The 22,810-nt window shown below is 35.9% G+C and overlaps 1 long non-coding RNA gene across 6 annotated transcripts; it reads left to right on the top strand.

Moving 5' to 3' along the window:
- Positions 1-3: 3 nt before the first annotated feature.
- On the top strand, positions 4-22,294 carry LOC135409695 (uncharacterized). 6 transcript variants are annotated; one of them, XR_010428322.1, is made up of 6 exons: positions 4-5,993; positions 7,550-7,747; positions 10,207-10,356; positions 10,941-11,236; positions 13,658-18,844; positions 19,688-22,294. It is a non-coding gene; the product is annotated as an uncharacterized LOC135409695 (long non-coding RNA). The 6 variants fall into 6 exon arrangements; XR_010428320.1 differs by having other exon boundaries at positions 4-5,118; positions 5,731-5,993; positions 10,941-18,844; XR_010428319.1 differs by having other exon boundaries at positions 4-4,872; positions 5,731-5,993; positions 10,941-18,844.
- Positions 22,295-22,810: the final 516 nt, after the last annotated feature.

Below are 22,810 nucleotides of genomic sequence, written 5' to 3' on the forward strand. Positions count from 1 at the left end.
CTGGACCTGATGATCTTAGAAGGCTTTTCCAACCTAAACAATTCTATGATTCTACTTAATGAAATACGTAAATAGGAAGTCAAGCAAAAAAATCTCCTACTGGGCTCCTATTATGTGATAGCAGATGCATGTGAGACTCTTGTCCCCATCTGCCTGTTTCATCTTAGATAAGAAAACATTATATTAATTGTGACTATCATATTAATTACATCTGATTGTTTAGGACATGAGTTACTGAATGCATCTCTCTCAGTGCAGGTGCCACAATTTTCAATGTGATGAACTATAGCAATCATGGAAAACTAGATAATTTATTTATAATTTACACTGAAAGAGTGAAATTTAGTTTTTAGGGAAAATATGTAGATCTTTCAGTCATTAAGGAAATTACAGTCACTCTTGTTGTAGTAATTTCTCTTTTATAAAAATGTTGCTTAAGGAAGAAAAACTACTTGACTCTAATTGATTTTGACTATATTTTATTCTTTTACACCTGTCGTCTTATCTACATGTCTCTCAGATTTAAGACTACAGAAATGACTGTAGCTGAAGGTGATATTTGTGATGAGCTAGAGATTATATTGAAACTTTTGAACTCATTTAGGCTATGACATTCTATGGCAGATTAATTAAAATAATTCACAGCTACTTCAGCCTGGGACAGAGAAAGGGAAACAAGCCTCAGATGTGAAATGCACTCATCAGGTTCACTATCTGCTTGATTACTCTTGCATCCATCACATTTGTTCTGCGGTGAGTCATCAATATTTTGGCCATGCAAAAAATGGCAGATGAACACTCCTGTGGTGAAAAGGCAAGTCTTTTCCCACTGGTGACACCAATAAGCTTTATGCGTGCCTCCAGAAGTGAAGTGAACAATGGAAAATACTTCCCTTTTTCAAATACTTTATCAAAAGTTCTGTGTGATTCACCTCCATGATCTTTCTGAGCCTCTGCTCAGTGAGGAAGCCAAAAGCTTGGCTCTCTGTCTTCATTCCACACTCTCATGGCACACTGCTTCAGCCTGTCTACAAGGTTGACCATAAACTACTTGAGGTGATGACAGGCTTTTATTTCTCTGGATGTTTAAAATTCACCACAGAAGGTAAGAAGTCATTTAGCTATCGTTCTTTGCTTTATTTTTTCCTTCGTAAATGCCCAAATTAAAGAGCTTTCCTCACCAACAATTAGCAATCTTTTTAGCTTAGCCTGCCAACAGCTCCAGGGGTGTTTGTTTGCTTTTTTGTTTTTTTTAGGGAGGGGCATTCTTTTGTGAACAATGAAAAATTAAAAACTCATCTAATAAAGTTGATTTCAACTGTCTTATGTTAGGAAATAAATGTTTTCTCTGGTGTCATATGGCTCTGCTGAGATTTCAATTGATCTTTGTGCTCGTTTTCTCATTTTCCAGCTGAAATTCATCTAGGGCTTAGACATGGTGTTACTGTGTTTACCTTCAATGCCTCCCGTTGTTCTTCCAGGGATCTGTGATGACATGTCTTCATCTTTTCATTCCTAGTTTACTTTGTCATACTGCCAGAATTAAAATGTGTGTTATGTGCATTTCAGATCCTTGAATGTGATAACAACCTTCAGGTCTAAGAAGGGTACTGAGATGTCAAAACTGAGATGTGATGCCTTACATCTGCAGTCTTTGATTCATGGGAATATACAGGAAAGTTTCTCAAAAAGAAAAAAAAGATTGTTTTACAAACACAAATAAGTTGTCTGAGGATACCAGGCTTCTCAGCCTAGGATACATTTAATTGAATTCAGCAGAGAGAGATCCATAGTGTGGGATATGTATTTGCCCTGTGTGGTAATTTGTGCAATTTCCATGAAGTAGTAAGCTCAAGAGCTGAATTCAGTTCTGAGGCTACAGTGAACTTCATAGCTCCTTGAAACAGCATTTTCTCTACTTTACATTCTGATTCTATTTCTTTTAGTAAGTCTAATTCATGTTTTACATATCCATAGTACTGTTAAAATGTGAATCATTCTAAGAAACTCTTTATGACAGCCTGGCTATAGAGTCTGAAAAGGGGGTGGGAGGGAAGAGACTGTACTAAAAAAGATCATAGAAGAACACTGTGCTAGAAACTGCAGTACAATTCAGCTGTTCCCAGATGCTTGCTGAAGATGTTAGCCCACATTTATGTTTTGAGAAAAGGAAACTAATAGGGTTTTTGTATTCTAGCTCAGAGTACTCCAAAGTCCTTAAAAAGCCTTATGGCCTTTTCTGATTTTTTTCACTGGTATTTTAATTCTCCATTTTAAAATTAAGGTGAAATAGGGGAAAAATTGTTTTTTACTGTGACAGCACCTAAAGTCTGTAGTCAAAATCATGTCTCTATTGGCTAAATGCAGAACAAATACATAACCACAAATCCTCTGTGTCACTAAAAGGTGGTGATTTCACTTAATATGCCAGACTCTAAGTAAGTATAGCAGATATAGGAACACATACTGGTCATACTAATTAGGTGTTCATGCCTCTTGGCACTAATATGTTAGTGCATGATTCCAACATGTTGTGGAAAAAACCATGTTTGGGATGATATGGGTTCTTCCATTAGGAGGAGAAGTTCCTGGTAGGTATTTATTTTTTGCCTTGCTTATTTACAGAAAAAGTCTTTTTTCAATGAGCATAGTCAGGCAACAACAACAGGCGATTTATTTGCAGAATCACTTCCAAATCTTTGCGTGCTCCGTGCTCTCCTTCCATGCCACACTTACCTCAGAATTGCTGAGACACTTGGTTCCTTCTCCAGGTATGTGTAAAAGAAACATGGCATGATGAGGACTTCTGCCTTTGGTCTCTGTCAGCTGTGGTGTTTTGTAAGAACTATTGTTCAGCCATTTAAATCCAGAATGGACTTACTTGCTCCTTACCTCTATCCTCAGTGACACGAAGCTATTTATTCAAGCTGTGTAATTAGCTAAGCTGTGTTACTAGGTGAACATATTAGTGAAGGAATATATTGCTTACCCTAGGTGTGGAAATATTTTAAAGTTTCAACTCTTAAATATTTTTAAGCTTCAAAATGACCTTTTTCTTCTTAATCACATTATGGATATTTTACACACTGTGATATTTTTCTCCCAGAGTGTGACTGGATTGCTCTTTTAGCCCTGATTCAGCAAAGCACTGAGGTATTTCCTGCTTTAAAAATCAGCAAAACACTAATATATTTCCTGCTTTAAAAAAAGATTAAAGGTCTTAGAATAATCCTTGGAAATTCTGCCCCAGTTTATTGAGAATTTTATTTAAAAATTCAAAGACAGACTGTTATTCTTCAGACTGTATCATATCCTAAACAATTCTAATGAAAGAATATAAAATTTTTCTTCTAGCTTATTTTCTTTTGTTTCCTATGGGAAGGCTCATAAGGCTGTGATGGCTTATTTATTTGAATTATATTGTTTATTTGTGAAAGACAGTAAGACTCTTACATCACAAGACATTCTCCCCTAAGTTTAATACACAAAACCATGTGAGTGATATTGAAGAAATGCTTGTCCCTGTTAATTATTTTATTTCTCTGAATGACAAAATGTTGGAAATCCAAATCTCAAAAAGGAAGTTAATTGTCTCATGATTTTGCTGACACTGCTTTTGAGCTTTTGAGAAACATGTTTTTCCATTATGTTAGTCACTGGAGAAGTTATATTCCGTAAAACAGGTTCCTTATAGAATTGATGCCACCCTTGATCACAGTGCTCCCTGTTGAAAAGTGCATCACAGTATTTCATAAAGAAAATTATTGTATCATAGGTTTTAACATTGGCACTTTAATTGGCAACCACTGATTGGTTTCTAGATCAGCTGTATGATTCCCTGTAGAAAAGATTCCACTTTAGGGTAACATTTAATTGATGAGCATCTGGCAAATAAGTTCAAGAAATGCATGTGTACAGAAGTAAGCTTGAAGGGATTGTCATTTGCTGTTCCCAGATTGCCCTTTCTATTAGAGGACTACTGTACGTCAGATTTGAATAGGAAAACTCCCTTTAGGAGCTTGTCCTTGCAACCTTGATAGAAAAGTATCATGATCAGGCACTGGAACGGCATCACAAATGTTACAGCAGCATGACGGGGATCAAGAGCTATATAATAAGGAGGTTTCACACAGCTTAAGAAGCACAGGTGATAGAGAAATACAACTAGATAAAGTGTTCTTCATTCAGCCAAAACTCCTACACTTCAGTAGAATTAGTTCATATTTGACTCTGTTTTAAATGAGAATCCTTCAGTTCTGTTTAACAAATGAATGTATAAAATGATTCTATAATTCTTTTATTTTGGATTACATGCTCCTGGCATAACAGCAAAGTGAGCAGACTTGAAACTTCTGAAGACAAAATAAACACTGAAACAATATTGTCATGATCCTTTCCTTCACAAAGCCACAAATGAGACATTTGGGAACGGAAAACTGTTTTGAGGGAACATTAAATTGGCCAAGAACAAATTGCTACAGAAAATGACATCCTCTTCTGAACATCCATTAGTTTCTGATAATCAGGAATGCTCGGATGCTTGAACATTCCATTAGTACGAAGCAGCGAGTTAATTGTAATAATTATCAGCAGTTTTAATTGTTTTGTTATAATGTATTTTGCAGTTTGTTTGACAGCGTGAAATCAATATGCACCTCTAGGAAAAATATCTAGTATAATAAAATTATGCTCCATTATGCCTTCCAACCTCAGAATTAAACTTTGTACATAAATGTGTATTTCTGTTTGTGTATGCAGAAGAATTATACTGAATGAGTAGAGATGCGTAAATAAATTGGAATCTGTTGTTAAAGTGGAAGATGGAGTCTCCTCTTAAAAATTGTTTCTGTCTTTCAAACCTTTAATTTTCAGGTAAGACATCAGAAAACCATTGCTACCTCTCTTCGACTTTTTGTATTATACTTTTATATTAAAAAATACTTTACAGAGATTTTGGTAGTAATTTCTAGAATGCCTGTACTGATGTCATGTTAACAAAAATGTGGTGATGTACGTGAATGTTAATTGTAATGATGATTTCCAGATGGAGATCCCAAAGCACAAAACTTGGAGTGGAGCAGAAAAAAGCCACAAAAATGATTTAAGGACTGTGGAGAGGTATACTTCAATGAGATATTCTAACAATTTTATATGGCAAAAGGAAGACATACAGACAGTTTGATTACAGTGCTTAAATATTGTTTTGTGAGAACACCCTGCATACTCAAGGGCTTTTTACTCTTATGGAAAAAAAAAATAAAAGAACTGTAGTCATCACAAGAACCAATAGCAAGATGCTGCAGTCAGAAAAAAAACCAGCCTGGAAATAAAATTTTAGGTTTAGTAGTGATTTTAATGGATGATCAACTGGTAGATTAAACTACCAAAAGAAGTGAGAGATTCTACATTTCTGTGTTTCTCCAGATACCTTTAGAAAAATATTTATTTTAGTCAAATATAAGTTATTGAGTTTTGTAAGTTATAAATAGGATGAAGTGTAGTGGTCTAAGTTATAATGTTTTGTGATATATGAGGTGTCAGACAAAATAATACAATGGTTCCTCCTGGTCTTATGCTGTGATCCAATTAAAAGAGGTTATTACTTACTCATTTTGTGTGCAGCTTTCACATTGAAGTCTCTTGACAAGAGATGTAAGTACCTGTAACTGTCTTGGGAGTGTTAAAAACTTCATTATTGTTTGTTCTTTTTTTATTTGCCTGTGGAAAAAGACAGAAGATGCTGTGAGTCCTGGAGAGACTTGAGAGGATCAGAAGCTGAGCTGGATCCCAGACAAAGACAGGCAGTCATCATTCATCCCTCTATGAAGACAAAAGTTGGGGAAGAGAAGAAATTAGTGAGGAAAAAGATGACAGACGGGATGGAGGTGGGGAGCAGCGAGACCAACCTGAAAAGATTTGTGATTACTACACTAGGAAACACATAAAATTTTGGAGCTAATTTCCTACAGTCTCATTTACATATGAAACCTGAGGTAAGGGTCAGTGCACACTCTAGCAAGGAACAATATGAAATGTTTTCTGATTACCTGCACTCTCTATAAAAACCACCTTCAGAATACATTTGTTATATAGTTACCTTATTATAATCAAAGACATGTTTTCTGCTGAGGTTCAGGTGAGGGTTTTTTTGTTTGGTTGGTTGGGTTTTGTGTGTGTTGTTTTTGTTTATTTGGTTTTTGTTTTGTTTGTTTCATTTTTGCCTCCTGGAGGTAAGTCTGTTCCTATTTTTTCAGAGATTCAGGATTGCTTCTGAGCTGGAGGGAACGATACCTCTCTCTGCCCTCCATGGAGCAGAGCAGCTGAGAATGTGTTCAGCACACCTTTGCAGAGTCACCACAACAGCTGAGTAATAACAACATCCTTGGCTAAATGCCTGTTTCGCAGTTCAACTTTTAGGGGCACAGTTTCAAGAAATGAATGTGAATAGTGAGTACTGCCTCTTACTGCTGCTCTGCTTTTGTGATCTATAAATAAAAAGAACTTTAACCTTTTGTAAGCTCAGTGATAAGTTATTTGTTGGAGCAGCAATGTGTCAGACCCTAGCTGATTCAAAAATGACAACTAAGGAGCAAGCAGACTACGCTTCATGTAAAATCCAATTGTAGTGCTACCATTATAAGGGAGACTTGAGAGCTCTGCTGTCTTTTCAGTAGCTGTCACTGTCTCTGTCAAGAGCTTCATCTGAATTCAGCACATATCCCTTTATTTCCTTATAATGACTAATGATGATTCACAGTTTTTGCTTACTGCTGTCTTAGATTCCAACAACACGTGTTTTTATACCTGCTGTCTTAAATCCCTCTATTCACCGTTCAGGGAAACTTCCAAAGCAAGCACACTCAGCCTTCCAAAGGGTATTCAATAGCTCCTGAGGATTCTTCCTTTTTTAATACTGCTCCATGCTGTTTCAGCTATTCTGCCATCTTCAAGATTATAATTACTATTGTCATTTCTGGAGCTAGACATCTACTTGGGGAGTGCTCCAGAGAGAAGTGAGCTGCACCTCCTCCCTCCCCTGAGTCCAGAAGGGCAGATCCTTCTCATCTCTGCTGGTCCCAAAGGCAGGAGGCTTCTGGCTCTACTTTAACCCTGACCTCTTGCTTTGCAGTAGATAAAGCTGAAGCCAAATCACTGAGCTGACAGTTTATAAAATGTCTTACCTTCTATTACAAAATTTTAAAAGCCTGAAACAACTTTTGAATTTTAACACAGATGTTAGGTTTTGTTGTAACTTGGTGCCTTTTTTTTTTTTTTAAACTGTAGCTACTGAGGGTTATTTCAAGTGACTTAACACATTTATTTTTATAAAGACAACTAGTACTATCTGCTTTCTCTGTCTGTCTCTTCCAGACAAATGAGTTAGTGCCTCCTATTAACTGTACTGACTTTTGCTGAAATTATTTAAGACCCTCTCTCCTTTTAATTTTTTTTTTAAACTAGTGGGAAGATACATCTAATATGTCCTCTCTTTACATTTCTGAAAATAATTTTTTTTATTCTAAAGCTGTGGCTTTGATTTTATTTCAAGGTGTTGCTGCTTTCCTCTGATAGGGAAAAACCACACTGAGATGCCACATTGTTTGGAGAAAATGGCAAAAATGCCTTCAGAAGGATGCTTGGGAGGACGAAAGCTATGCAAATGACACATCAGCAGTTGTATTTGGAGACTGGCTAAGCCTCACGCATGCAAGATGCACACTAACAGATATGAAAGGAAAAAAGGAAGGTATGCTTTGGTGTTTTTCACTGAATGATTTTTGTTCCACTGATCTGTAGGGATGAATTGATTATATATTCCTTCACAACCTAGGTCTTTGTAGGAATATCCTGTGCTGGTGCCATGCGATGGCAGAACTGCAGTAGACTAGAAAGGATCTTCAATGTGTTTTATTTCATGGTTAACAAGAACAGACAAGTTTTTTTCCCATTCCTAAGAAATAGACTACTACTTCAAAACCTTTCTCTACAACTACACGAGAGCAGAGCGCAACTTCTTCGGTGTAGACCCAATGAACCAGTGTAGCTCACTGAGCAGCAAGAACGAGCACCACAGGAGTATAACAGTCTCACCAGGTTGCAGTATATCCATTTATTTTTAGACTTCTGTGGCACAGCTGGAGCTGACAACTCCAGGAATAGTAGTTCTGTCCAAGAAACCTAGTGAGAGTTGTGTTCAAACCCATGCCCTGAAAGACATTAATAATAAAAAATAGAGCAATGTATGAAAGATATTATTTAAAGGATACTTTCAAGATGGCCTGTGTTCTGTCAGACTGGATGTAGAGGAAAATGTCTGAGACAAATTTCACTAACAAGGCATAGGGTATTCAGAATGTCATGCGGATAATATCCAAACCACTATTTCCAAGGGCGGCTTAAGTGAGAGAAAAACAAAATGCAGATGTGTCTTTCCAATTTCTTTTTGCTGTATTAAGTGTCCCTGTGGTATTTCTAAGTGCATTTTCTGCATATTTTTGCATTAAAAATATTAGGTTATCACATCCTTGTGTATGCTTAAAGATGAACAATTTAGGAGGCTTCACAGGAGATTGAAGTCTTTGTGTAAACTCTTAATAAATCGTCTGGGAGGGAAAAAGAAACCTTTCCAAGTGAAAGAAAAAGATCTTTATTCTTTCATAAAAGGGAGAGGTAGTTCTCAGTCTTCTTACCTAGGAGATCTTAAATAAAACTGAAGCTGCTATATCTCAAAGCTAAAAAGATCACTCCAATCACTTCATCTAATTTAGAAAGCTACAGCTTTTTGCTGAACCTTCACAACCAGGCACAAATTTCCTTTCCCCAATTTTACCTCTCTTGCAATTCTCCTTTTTTAACTTTTTCCCTTACACCACTAATAAGAATTCTACCAATACGCTATAGAACAGAATTTGAAAGCTGCAATAAACCTTACTTACTTGTGAATAAACTATAACAGAGATGTTCTAATTCAAAACACAGGCTAATTCTCCTTAGCATGACATTAAATCCTGCTCTGTGAAATCTGCTTCAGGAATGTTGTTAGAAAATAAAAAGGCTTTTCTGCAGGTTATGCCTGTTGGATGTGGTTCTCTCATACACAGTAGTTAAGAGGTGACCACTGTGATAATGCACTAAAAAAATTGTCAGAATTGTAGCTTTCAAAGGACTTATTTGTGGAATAAAAGAAATGTGTGAAATTAGAAGATTGAGGCTACTGATTTTATAATTTCTGACCAGTTTAGTTTCCTGAGGCATCCAAAAACAGCGAAATATTATTCACTGCACATGTGAAATCGATATTTTCTCTTTCTATTCCCTGGTAAGAAGCTGAAGGTATAAGATGAAATATAAGATGAAAACTTTAAGTTTTATTTGTTTATTTATTTATTTATCAAGGAATATACATACTAAAGACAGTTTAGAAATTAACTTAACTTACTTTCCAGATTATATTTTTCAAAATAATTTTGACTGAAACACCTGAAATTCCCTTTCCTTTCAAACCATGTAGACATCTTTAAATACTTCAAACTTCTTAAACTACTAAGTTTTCTCACGATATAATTATATTGTAAAAACAGTGTATTTCTAAAGGAACATTTAGTGCCTAAATGCTGTCTAATTTGTGTTTTGGTGCTTCTCCTCTTCTTGTTTCGACACCAAGAAAGGAGGATTATGGGTGAATAAATGAGAAGTGGAAATATATGAGAGAAGATTTCATTATGGTGAATTAATCTCAAGAATTATATTTTTCAGATACACTAATTATATATGAAGTTCTTGCTAAAAGGTTAAGAATAAGCTATTATTTCATGTTTGTAATGAGCTGCAACTGTTTTCTGACTGCAGCCTGTGCATTCTGTACACACATAAAATGAAAATAAGAGAATTGTAATGTATTTTAATGTACTTTACTTGTCTCTAATTGTTTTTCTTTTATAGAGATTTTTCTAGTTCATTGCTGTTACTGTGATGTTTTATCATCTCTCAAGATTAAAAAAAAGTCTACTGCAGCATTTACTATCAGTATAGTTTCTTCTCCCAGCTCGCCAGGAAAGAATATGATAAATATTACTCATTATGTGTCTGTTTTCCACAACAGAAATGCTGAATTTCTGTTATTAAAATCAAAATAAAAAAATAAAAGTGGAGTTTGCCTCTGAACTTCACATCTGTAGAATCTCTGACTATTCTTGTCTTTTCTAGAAATTAATTCCAAAGGCAATATTATCTTGCTGAGTAAGCACAGCAGTCACCCTTGAGGTAGATTGGCTTCTACATCCACAGGAAGCAAGCAAGGAAAAATAAGATTCTCAAGAAAACCAGTCAGACGATCAAAAGAAAACGACTTATATGGTGAGCTTAAACAAGGCCTAACAAATCAAGTTTCAGCATCAGTATAAAGTAATAAAACCAACACACTGATAGCACAATAGTATTTTAATCAAGGTGTGCATGGAAGCACGTATTTCAGCCCAAGAAAAAGCCCCAAGGTTCTTTTGATCCGTAGGATAAAAAAAGCAAATTAGGAGAGAAAGAGGGAGGAGGAAAGGGGAGAGAGAGAATGAGATCCCTGCTCTTAGAAGGTTGCTGTTTGCTTCCAGATCAGCCATGTGATGTGTGATGCTGGTCTAAACATGCAAATATTATCATTGTTGTAAAATGAGTGAATTCTCAGAATTGAATCTTTCGCCGTTTGGTGGAAACTCTGGGGAATTGTAGCTACCTTGGACAAACCATTTTGAAGCTGAGAGAGAACAGACCTAGCCTAAATTTGTTTCAATAGAGGCAAATTGGAGGACCTTGAGTAACAGGACAATTGAAGGACCAAGAGCAATAAGTAAATGGAGTCAGGGAGAGGTTTTTTAATTTTCTTTGAACTTGTGTTTACTGAGTACTACCTAAAGTGCAGACTGACCTGTATGGTTTTACTACTGCAGGTATGATGATCTTGGAGAAAAAGGATGCTTAAGCTATATGAGTATCCACAGAAAGTCACCATTGGCTGGGGTTGAAGAGAGATGGGACAAAAGAAGAGACAGTGTATCCAGGACCTTATCTCTCACTTTGGTGAAGAAGAATGCAGAGAGAGATATGTTGAGGAAGTGTGAGAGAAAATCTGAAAAAAAAAAAAAAAAAGACAGGAAAAAAGAGAGCCTAAAAGGTTTTGAATTCATACAACAGAATCCAAAGGTGACAGCAGCCTGGTGAAAATTCAGCCTGGGGCTATTAACTGGTGTGTGTAACGGATGCGTGTATTAATAATCAATGGTGGGAGATTCAAATGAAATTATCTAATAAGGTATTAGTAATATGAAATATCCCTATGAAATGAAAGTAAGTTCTTAACTAAATGAACATAAGAAATCATTCCTTCCTACAAGATTCAGGAATAATTTTTTATCCAACTCTAGGCATTGCTATTTAAAGAGGGGTTGGGTGGAAAACTGATTCTAAATTTACAAAGAATATAGAACTAAGTCTGTGAAAAGAGGGCTTTTTTTCTGTTTTGCAGTATGCTCTCCTAATCTTTGTTACAGCTAGTGGTAATAGAGAAAGTTGGCACTGGTTTTTGGAGCAGATAAAGAAAAAAGTGCACCACCTCGTTCCAATAATTTCATTACCATTTAAAGGGTGTTATTTTGCATATGCCGGAACTTTCAGAATAGACATAAGTGTGATTTGTTGAAGCCAGTGACACCTACTTTTCTGAATAGGATACTTAACTGGAACATTTGTCTCGGAAAAGATTACACTACTTTTTTCCCCCTCAAAAAAATCAGTCAGATCAATTTCTCTTTATTTCCATTTGGTACATAAAGTAGCTGTTGTCCAGAATTAGTAAAAATTATAATTTCAGAGATCAAGTCTATTAATGTATGTAGAAGTAAAGAACCCAGACTGGATTGAACCGAGTGATGTATAAAAAATTCCCGTGATCTCTTCAGCTTTTGAGATTGTACCAATACTGCAGATGTTTCAACAGCAAACACATTGCTGAGATTTCTTTTCTTTTGTTCTTCTGACCTCAGCATATTGTCAGTCAGAGCTTCCATGTCAGTCACCTTGGGAAGGAAGCAGCAGCAGCAGATCCATTAAAAAACATTTCTTCCCTGTTAAGAAAACTTCATTTCTATTAGTATTGCCAGTCTTAAGTTTTCTCTCTGTCTCTGAGACTAGAGAGAATGCTTGAGACCAACAGCAACTTTCAAAATGTAGCTGCTGGAGAAAAGCATCAACTGCTGGCTCTTCAGAGTCAGCAAAGTTAGAAGAAAAAGAGTACACAGTTGTGTTTCTGGCAACACTTCAGAAAGCATAGCCAGTAATGTTGAAATAAATAAATAAACATAAAAAAAACATAGTGGAAGAGAGACACAAGTAGAGTTTTAAAACTGTAATTAGAAGGCACCAAATATATCTAACAAAATAAGAGTTTCTGTTAGCAACTACTGTTGGAGACAGGATACTAGGGATAGATGGATCACCCAGCATAACACTTCCTCTGTTCCTCTTTTTAAATGCTATTTTTAAAACTAAGATAAACTGTGTTTAAATACAGGAAGTAGACCATTGAGAAACAGTCTGTTCTAAGAGATTAACAAATTTCCTCAAGCTTTTTGATGAATCTGCCATTTCCTGCTCGAAGAGAGTCTTTTTTGGTAACGGGAATGCATTTAACCCCTTCTAATTTGAATCTTGACTACGCTCTAGTAAGCTTGAAAACCTGTAATTTATCATAATGTGGTGATGTCATCAGGACATTTTGCATAGCAAAGAAGTATTTTTTTCAAATTAAATAAGAGATATGTTTTCCCTCAAGGTGTAGGATTTTGCCTATACTTCTGATTACCTTAAATAGAATCTGTCTGTAGGTTGTGTTTCCTGTTTCAGTCTAAAGGTATGTTCAGCATGACCATGGATGCACAGGTCTGTGAACAGGTCTAGCAATCAGATTTCTTTTGGCTCCTCTGCAGGTAATGTCAGAGGAAAAACTATAGGCACTGGGGGTGCTACAATTTGTTTGCATTTTGACTGTGTTGAGACATTGATAATTGAATCATGGGTGACATTGACTATTATGCATCAGGATTTAGGATTAGGGTATTGGTCAAATTACTATTCTTTGAAAGGGGAGCTTTGTAATGAAGTTAATTAAAATCCAGCTTCTTTTGTAAGTCAGTGGGAATTAGGTACCCAAATGTCTTCTGTGCCTTTGAAAATCTCTGCATAAGTTTATAAATTTGATCACAACAGTCCCTTCTGGCCCTCTAATCTATGAATCTCTTAAATTTCCTACCATGGGAATTAAACTAATTTTCGGCTCACAGATTGGTTACACTGAGATCCACTTCATTTACTTACTGATGGGATTTATTTTTCCCTGTTTTATGGTGAAGAAAATATAAACCCCTCTTTAATTCATGATAGCAGTTGTTGATTTTGTTTGTTTGCTGGGAATTTATTTTGGGAAGTGGATGACCATTTCTGTAGAGGTTTTTTAAGGCAAACAGCAGGGTTTAAATCAAATAGTTTAAGTTTTTATTATGCATTTTTAATATTATTTCAACAGTAAAGAGAGCATGTAATCAGCAAAAAGAGAAAGCAAGCACACTGCAGGGCTGGAAGGGAAAGCTTACTTTGATTTTTCCTTCCTCAGTGATGCATGGATGAGAGGACATTATAGATTCATATCCCAAATCTTCGTTCGCGAAGCCTAGCCATGATAGATTCATACATGATTGCTGAATCCCAGGAGGACTGCAAAGTGACTTTTTTCTTTCTCTATAAGGCTTTGTCATGAAACAACAATATGAGACAAAGAACAGATAATTCAAAATTTTTGTGTACATCTCCTTTGTCCTTTAAAAGTACCCTGAAAAATATTAGGATTTTCCCTAGGAGCTTAGGGTTCCCATGAAGAATAAGTGCTACTTATTGTAACACAGAAAACTGTTTTCCAACACTATAGATTGGACTAAGAAGACTAATCCCTCAAAACCCTGCACTGCACGTGTGTTCAGCTCACCACCATTGTTGTAATACTGGAAAAGATTTGGATGTATCTGAAATATAAGTATAAATACAAGTATAAGCAGTTGCTTATTTGTTTTTAATTACTCACTCTGCTTCTTTCTAACTCCTTTTAATTTGAACTTTTGTGCATTATGAAAATAATACATTCTGATATGCTTTTGAGTTCACTCATTTAGTAAGATTACCATGCTCTTATTGATAAGCGCCACTTGCTCCAAGTGAATCTTTGTAAATGTAAGAATCTTTACAATTCACCGGAATATATTTTTTCAGATGAAAGAAAAACTCTATTGTGTTTTGAAAATCTGCTTCTCTGTAAATAGAAACCTCACTAAATCCACTAGCAGGCATTTCATTATTTTTAGAATTTCACTGTAAACTCCTGTGAATATTGATTGTCAATTTTATACTTTTATAAGATATTGGGAGAGAACTGGGTTGACACAAGATAGATAGTTTTCTTTAGGATCTATAGTAATAATCATGGAACTAAAATCTAGTCTAGCCTGTATTCTTCTCCGCCTATAAAGATCTGGTAATATTCTTAGTCCAATAGGTTCAATTTAGTTGCCTAAACCCAGCCATCTAGGGCAAGCTGAGACACCTTATAGTGTGCTCTAGATGACCTTCAGCAGGTGCAGACTTTGAGCATTATGTTGGCTGCCTTTTTATGAATGTCTCAGATATTCTGGTTGTTCCAGTGGTACCAAATACCTATGTGTTGGCAGCTGAAACAAGGATTCTGTTCCAGGCTGTGGTTAAGAGTGCTCTGCCTGCCTATTAGCTGTGTGTTTATCTCCTATTATGGAAATTGATCAGTACAATCGGTGGAGACCAAGTCTTCTCACGCTAAAGTAGTCACCTACATTTGGTCAATTTACTAATTCTCTGGACTCCACTTACTGGGCTAAAGTCTAAAAGAAGGCAGAAAAACAGAGTACGATATTTAGTGGCAGGTAAAAACAAATTTAAATATTTTTTGAGTAATTAAAGTTAGGAAAAATATTATACATTAATTTGCATAGAAAATAAAATTTGGACCTGATAGCATCTCCTTCTTCAGATATTCTATTTCCTCTTTTTTTACCTGAGGGGTTGCTACTTAAAAGAAGGCTTGGTTGAATGACAAGTTCATAGAACCACAGAATACTTAAATCATCTAAAAAAAGAAACAATATATATAAAAATTGAATTGTTTTTCATCTTCCCCACCACTTATATATCACTCCCAAGTTAAGAAATGCTTGGGGTAAAATTCAGTGGCCTAAACACAGGCATTTAGTGCTATTTCAGGTTTTCTGTATCTCATACATTCATGTGGGGCTGACAGATCTGACAGAGTGGGGTTCAGTACCCTTCTTATGGAGTGACAGATGATCTGGTACAATATGAAAGCATGCCAAAAGTGATATTGTTTAACTCTAGTTGGGCAACTGAATCACACCTTTTTAAGATGGAGATAATGTGTGAAGTCAGGAGCAAAAATTTCACTGATTTATACCCCATGGTTATGATAGCTGAAAAAAGTTAATCACAACATCTTGTCAGATGTCTGCAAGAGTCTCACTGCCAGGGAGGTCTTCCTTCCCCAAACATTAGCAATACAAGATATTTTGTTGACTTTTACAGGAGTTGAATAAGGACATACGTGTCAGTCTTAAGAATATATGCTACCTGTGAAAGACATAACTGAGATTTATTAAGATCCTTGTGTATTCCCAAGAGATGTGCTGTAAATCCTGTTTACATGACTAAAGCAATCAAGTTTACCTGCAGAAAAATATAGTGGTGTCTGCATTTGTTCAAGTTTGATTAGTTGTCTTAGGAAGTTTTCTATTTCAGTAATTTTCATGCTAGTAAAACAATTGCCAATAAAATCATATCATTACTTAAGCAGAACTATCTTTTTGATCATTTAAACACTCATTAAGGTCACTACTTGCATTATTTATAAAACTTGCTTAATAAATTACATACTTGAGAATTACTGCTTGTGAACATAATTGTTTTTGTGAATTGTGCAACTTTTTTAGCCTGATAACTTGGCAAAAGAAAATCATTCCACCACGTGACTATTTATTTTGCTTTGCTGTGATAGGAATTTCAGCATGATCTTTGCTGATATGAAGTGACATCTGATTCAGTCTGTCCTAGCACAGTCCAGTAGCACCCTAGTTGAAAGGTAATATATGATACACCTTCAAAGTGGATCGCTAGATCCTAGAAAATATTTTGTAGTATTAGAACTTATCCTGATAAAAAAGGTAGGAAATGTGGCACAATATGAACAATATTGAAGTAGATTATTTACTTCCTTAAAATGTAAAGACAGAGGCATGGCATAGTTGCCTGCCAACCACCTACAGATTTCTTTTAAGGTGTAACTCTGCTAATAAAATGGCAATCTGTGCTGAAAATTAATTTTAACATAGGCATTAGGAAGTCCTTAAAACCTTCTAAAGTTCCTTAGAAAACATCACTGAGACAAGTACCAAAGAAGTATACTGCAGTGGTTAGGATTGCATCAAATAAAAGAGAAGGGTGAAAAGAGGAAACACATGAACTTTCAGCACAGAATTATGATGCTGAGAACAAAATTAATCAAGACACCAAAGGATGAAGACAGATGAAATTCTTTAATCTTTAATTGCCTATACACCAATGATAGGAGCTTGGGTAATAAACAAGTATAATTGGAATTGCTTATTTATGAGCATAAACATAGCCTCGTTGGTATATCACAAACCTGAGGAGATGATTCACATGACTGGAATGTTAAAATCAACATTTATGCATCTTAGGAAATTTCATTTAGGCAAAATAATAAGGGCAGGAGCACTTTTCCTTAAAAAACACAAAAGAAAAGTTCTATCTTTTCTTGTGTCAGAGACAACTTTGGGAAAAATGTATGATACCCAGTGTTCATGTTAGTAAACTTGGGAAAGAATAATATCTACAAATATATGCTGCTCAGCAGTAATGCAAAGAGAGCAAATTTACAAATACCAGATCATCAAATCACATTGTAAATTGGATGGCTGACTCCTTAACTACTTATAAAATTCAGGAACAATTAAAAATCTGAAGTGGTCTTCTGTAATCTAGGATACTTCATTCTTCATGGTATAAAGCAAAAGCCTTGGACTACCATTGGTAAAATATCTCTGTAATTTCATATTATTATATCAGTCAATTCTCAGATGTCCTCTCAAAAAAGCCATGAAGATAAATGAGAGGGGATTCAGAGAAGTACCACAGGAATAATTAAACACAGTTGAAGGCCACTGCAAAGTGAAAAACTCTTGATATTAAGGTTATTTATCTTACCAAATGGAAGACTAAAACTGACTCTATGATGGTTTATTAAAAACAAGACAAAACAACAACAAAAAAGGCATTAAAAGATAGTTAATCAACATATAAGGATAGTTTATGTTCCAGCATTCAACATTTCCTTTAGGTACCTAAAATATTTTTTATCCATAGTGTGCATAAGTAGTTCCTGGAAGACCACAGCACAGATCCCTCTGCTACTAGATAAGTAATTGTGAATCCAGATTTTTTTCAATGGAAGAAAAATTGTGATCTGAGAAGTGAAGCACCTTGGAAACTACTGGGTTACCTTTTCATGCAGTTTTAGCTTACTTTGCCACCTTGCCATGACAACACAGGTCATCGCTCTGTCTTTGATTTGTAAATTTTGTCCATCTTTGTTAGAAATGTTTCTCTTAGCAAAGCAAATCACACAAAATGCTGCTGAGTAGTGGCTGTAAAATGAATATAATCTCTGGATAATTTCAGCTATGGTACAAAGCAATGGGTATACAGTATAAGGAAGATAGAAAAATCCTCATCCAATTGTTTGAATATCACTTTATTACAACACTTTCTATTAACATCATTATGTACATTATATAGATTTCATGCTTTCTGTATATGAGGCAACTTCTTTGTCACCTGCTGTAAATTTCATTATGATGGAGAGGTAATGAGACAAAGTGTCAAATTATTTGAAAATGAAATTGCTGTACCTTGTGTAAAGAGCCTGTAAACTGCTACTGCTCAATGATTTACATTAATTTAAACCAATTGTGTCCTTCAGAGGCTTGTAGTATTTAAATACCAGAGGCTCTATTGAGGGTGAGTAAGCACATCTGGACTGTACATCCATTAGCACAAAAAATTTTCTTCTAAGGTTGTGAAAAAAGTTTCTGCAGTCTTTCTTTAAGAAGACAATTGTTGAGATATTTCTCATGATTTAAATTTTTTTTTCTTCTCCTGTGGTTATAAAAGGCCACTAAGTATATAAAATGGTAATGCTAGTGTAATAAAAGTGATTATAACTCCTGAGAGCTGTTCATATATATTAGAAATAATATGTACTGTAATAAAGAATAATTAGCAACTAGACGAGAACGTTCTGTCTGGTTGATCTGACAACCTAGTTACAGTCACAAGGAAATGTGACTCAGTATCTGAATACATAAGGGAGGCAGGAAACTTTCTAAACTTAATAAAGGTGAATTCTAAATTATTTTTAAATTTCAGTACAGAGCATAAAAATATAAAATCTTAACCATGTATCTTATTTAACAAAACATGCATTCTAGATCCTGAAGTACTCATGTGACTCTCTTAAAATTCACTGGTATAAAATTCCTTACTACCCAAATTCTTTCATTGTGTCTAACTGACGTTCCTTTACAGGTGTGATGTCAGACTACTGGGTAGCTGGTATATCAGGCAATCAGTACAATATTTTGGATTTCAAGCGACCTGTGCTGCATAGATGCAAAGAAAGTTAAATCATGTAAGTGAGGATTGCTCCCGTTACCCTTGTAACTGGGAAGTTAACCATGTAAAAACCATTTTAGTTGCTTAAAATAAACTGCCTCTCACCTTTAACTCACATCTTTGTTTAATTTGTAAGAAAATGGACTGTTTTCCTAATTTTTACATGTAAAGCACTAAAAGGCACAGAATGATGTTCACAAAGTTTGATCACTAGTCCTAGAACAAATGAAAACACACTGCAGCCTTTGTCACACAAAATGAATGTAGGCTGACTATAGCTGTATATCAAAAGGACAAAAAAATATGGTGACTTGTTCTCTTTGGAATAGTGTCTCTAAGTATCTGTTGTGTGCTCTACATCTGTTACATGACAGGTTCTTAATGCTGTGTGTTCATTAAAGGTAAAGTGCCTCCTGTGTGTTGTAGTCCTTAAATCTGTCTCTAAAATCCTTACTTGAGCACCCATGATACATTTTACCAGATTAAGTCCTCTGGGAGATCCAACAAATGACTAGTAGTTGTACTGTTCTTAATCAATTTTTTTATCAATGGTACCACGGTTCATTTATTTTAAGTCACATAAAAATATTCATTGTAGAGTTATTTAAGCAAAAGACATGCAAAAAACAGTCCTATGTTATTAAACATTATCACATACAGTCTCATGGATTTCTCTCATCTGCTTTGCTTTAATAGGCCTTAGGCATATTCATAATGTAAAAGTGTATTCTTTATTTTATTTCACATTATATTACTCTATATGTCTACAGATGGAATTGCATTATCCAGGGAAATTAGTTGCGTGCAAAACATGAATAATCTAGCATTCTCCTTCAACCTTTTTCTTCGTCTTTTCCAGATGAATTTCATCTTCATCCATTTCATTGACTGAAGTGACTGATGGCCTACTCTTTAGCTCAAACAAAGAAGTTTTCAAAAATTTTATTCTTCTTCCTTTGGATCTTGATGATTTTTATCATCTATGCTTTCACACTTTTCTGTTCTCAAGAGCTGTTTCCTCGAATGGTTCTCATTTTTGTCTCTAAGGTGTCCAGTCCTACTGTAATGAAACTACTGCCTTACTCTGAAGTCACTGTTTCTTTATTTGAAACTTCTGCTAAAAAAGTGGAATGTCAAAATCAAAAAGCTTACTTAAGTCTAGAGTAAAGACATCTTTGAAATACAAAGGATGTACTTGCTAGAAAAGAAAGTATTTTGCACAAAATTACACAAAACATAACCAGCTATGATGCAATAGGATTTTAATAAAGCATCAGAATCAAAATTTAATGAAATCTTACTTAACAAACTCAGATTGATAGAAATGATTTGCTGTAAGCTGAGGAACAAGCAAGAGATACTAAGGATGAACAGTTCAAGGGTTTCCATTCTTTCAGTCTCAGTTACAAGTGCAGAAACAATGAGGGCATTGGAAAAACAGAAGAGATGTTTATAAGAAAGGAAGTTCTAAGTCCTCCCTTTGTATGGGAAAGTGAAAAGACCTGAACAAGTTTGTTTTGACTAAGGAAATCCAAATGCTACAGATAAAAATGGTACCAAAGTTTTTGGCATGTGTGTTAGTGGTATTAAGATCTGATACCAAGGAGAAGGAATTCTTTTATAGTCTTGTAAGGCATGTGGTTGTACTAAGAGCAGGTCCCCAGGCACTGGGAGTGGAGGCTGTGGGGTGGTCTTTGTGGGGAGTGGCCAAGGCTGCATTGTACTAGACCCAGCCAATTCCAGATGTCTCCAACTGACCCACAACAGGGCGTGGCTGGGCCCCGCAGCCAGAGTAGTAGTATCTCAGGGAAAGTATATTTAAGAAGGGTAAAATGCTGCAAAGGCAGTGAGAAGTGAGAAGTGCCGTGTAGATCATTCCCAAGGTAAAAGAAGGCGGCAGGGGTGGTGTTGCAGGTGCTGGAGCACAGATTCCCCTGCAACCCATGGTGAAGACCATGGTAAGGCAGGGTATCCCCCTGCAGACCATAGAGGTCCATGGGGGAGCAGATATACACCTGCAGTGCATGGAGGACTCCACAGCAAAGCAAGTGGATGTACCCTGATGGAACTGCAGCCCATGAAGGACCCACGGAAGAGGGAAAACTGTGAGGAGGAAAGGACATTCCCCATTCCTCATGTTCCTCTGCTGCTCAGGACGAGAGATGCTAGAGGAGTGGGGGGTGAAGGAGTAAAGTGGAGTCTGGAAGAAAGGGGGTGGAGGGAAGGTCTTCTAAAATTTGTCTTTGTTTTTCTCCATCTCACTCCTATTTTTATTACCAACAAGCAACCGTTCACTCTCTGTACCCCTGCCTTCCCCAGCAGCGTGGGAGAGAGTATCAGATGACTAAAAGTGTGAAAACTCATGGGTTGAGATAAAGACAATTCAATGGGACAGCAGAAAATGAAGAAAGTAATGATTATAATAATTATTAAAAAATTAGAATATACAAAACAAGTGATGCACAATACAATTGCTCACCACTTTCTGACCGATGCCCAGGAAGTTCCCAAGCAGCAACCCACAGCCATCTTTCCTCTCAGTTTATATGCTGAGCCTTGTCACCATACGGTATGGAATATCACTTTGGCCAGTTTGGGTCAGCTGTCCTGGCTGTGTCCCCTCCCAACTTCTTTTGTCCCTCCTGGTAGGGTATGAGAAGCTGAAAAGTCCTTGATACACTCCTTAGGAACAACTAAACCACCAGTGTGTTATCAACATGACTGTCATCCTAAATCCGACATACAGCACTATAACAGCTACTAGGCAGAAAATTGACTGCAACCCAGCCAAAACCAGGACACTATGTCTTTACCTAGACCCATGGGCTTTTCCATCTTACTTTCTCCTCTGTCTTGTTGAGACAGAGAGAGCAGCTGGGTAGGCATCAATCAGCTGGCCAAAGTCAACCCATCACAGCAGTTGAATTAAAAGAAAATGTGGGTTAAATATAAATGAATGCTTCATATCTAGCTGTGGATAACCTCAAGGAGCAATTGTGGTTGCCCCATTGTTTGAGACATTAGCTCTTAAAAATGTACTCTATGGAACAAGTCTGGATCAATTCTACGGAACAAATCTGGCTAGAGAATTTCTTTATCTTTTTCACATCTAACTTCAGTGATTCATAAGGACTGCTATATTGGCTGTATTTTGCTTTGTTGTTGGCAGAGAACAGTGGGAATGGAATTGTGACAGAATATTCATGGTATTACCTGCTATATGTACCCCAAACTGATTATTAAGTTATCTGCTGAAGTGAAAGAAAATGGAATTATCACCTTGTAAGAAAATAAATTCCAACACTAGGGTCTCTTTCATGGAGGTTTCTGAGGCGTAGTTGTTACTGCTGCAGTGCTAGAGCATGAAATAAAAAAAAGTGGAAATTATCTAAAAGCAGAACCACTTGCATTTTTTCCTTTTATTGAACCTACCCACTAAATCCTGCTTTGATGTAGCCAAAATTTTTCTCTAGATTTAAATCTTTAAGTCTTTCCTTTGACTAAGGAAAAGTCATGAAAAATTATTCGCAGCACAAGAAAAATTTTTGTTAAAAAGGTTTTTTTCTCCCAAAATTCAAAATTTACATATGTGTACCTATACAATGTTACTATAAAACTACATTTTGATATATTAATATTATGTATTGTTTATCACTGCTGGCTGAGGTCCAAACAAAAGCAATACTTAATATTTCAAGTTATACATTTTTTAGTGCAAAAATAACTCAAGACATTTGCTACAGATACCAATATTTGAGTTTACACTTTAGATCACCTTGTATCTGAGTTACAGTGGAACTGTCTGACCTTTTAGTTGTAAACATGAAGACTACTCATTGTCTTGGGTAGCTAATCTCCCTAGGTTCGACATGTTCAATAGGAACAGATAGATTCTTCTGCAGGAAAGGCAGAATCTATAATTAGATCCAGTCTTCCTCTTCTAAGGATTATAAAATCTTCTGAATTGCCTGTAGAGATGCTG

The sequence above is a fragment of the Pseudopipra pipra genome, chromosome 2 (genome assembly GCF_036250125.1).
Source record: "Pseudopipra pipra isolate bDixPip1 chromosome 2, bDixPip1.hap1, whole genome shotgun sequence".
In the NCBI taxonomy this organism is placed as follows: Eukaryota; Metazoa; Chordata; class Aves; order Passeriformes; family Pipridae; genus Pseudopipra; species Pseudopipra pipra.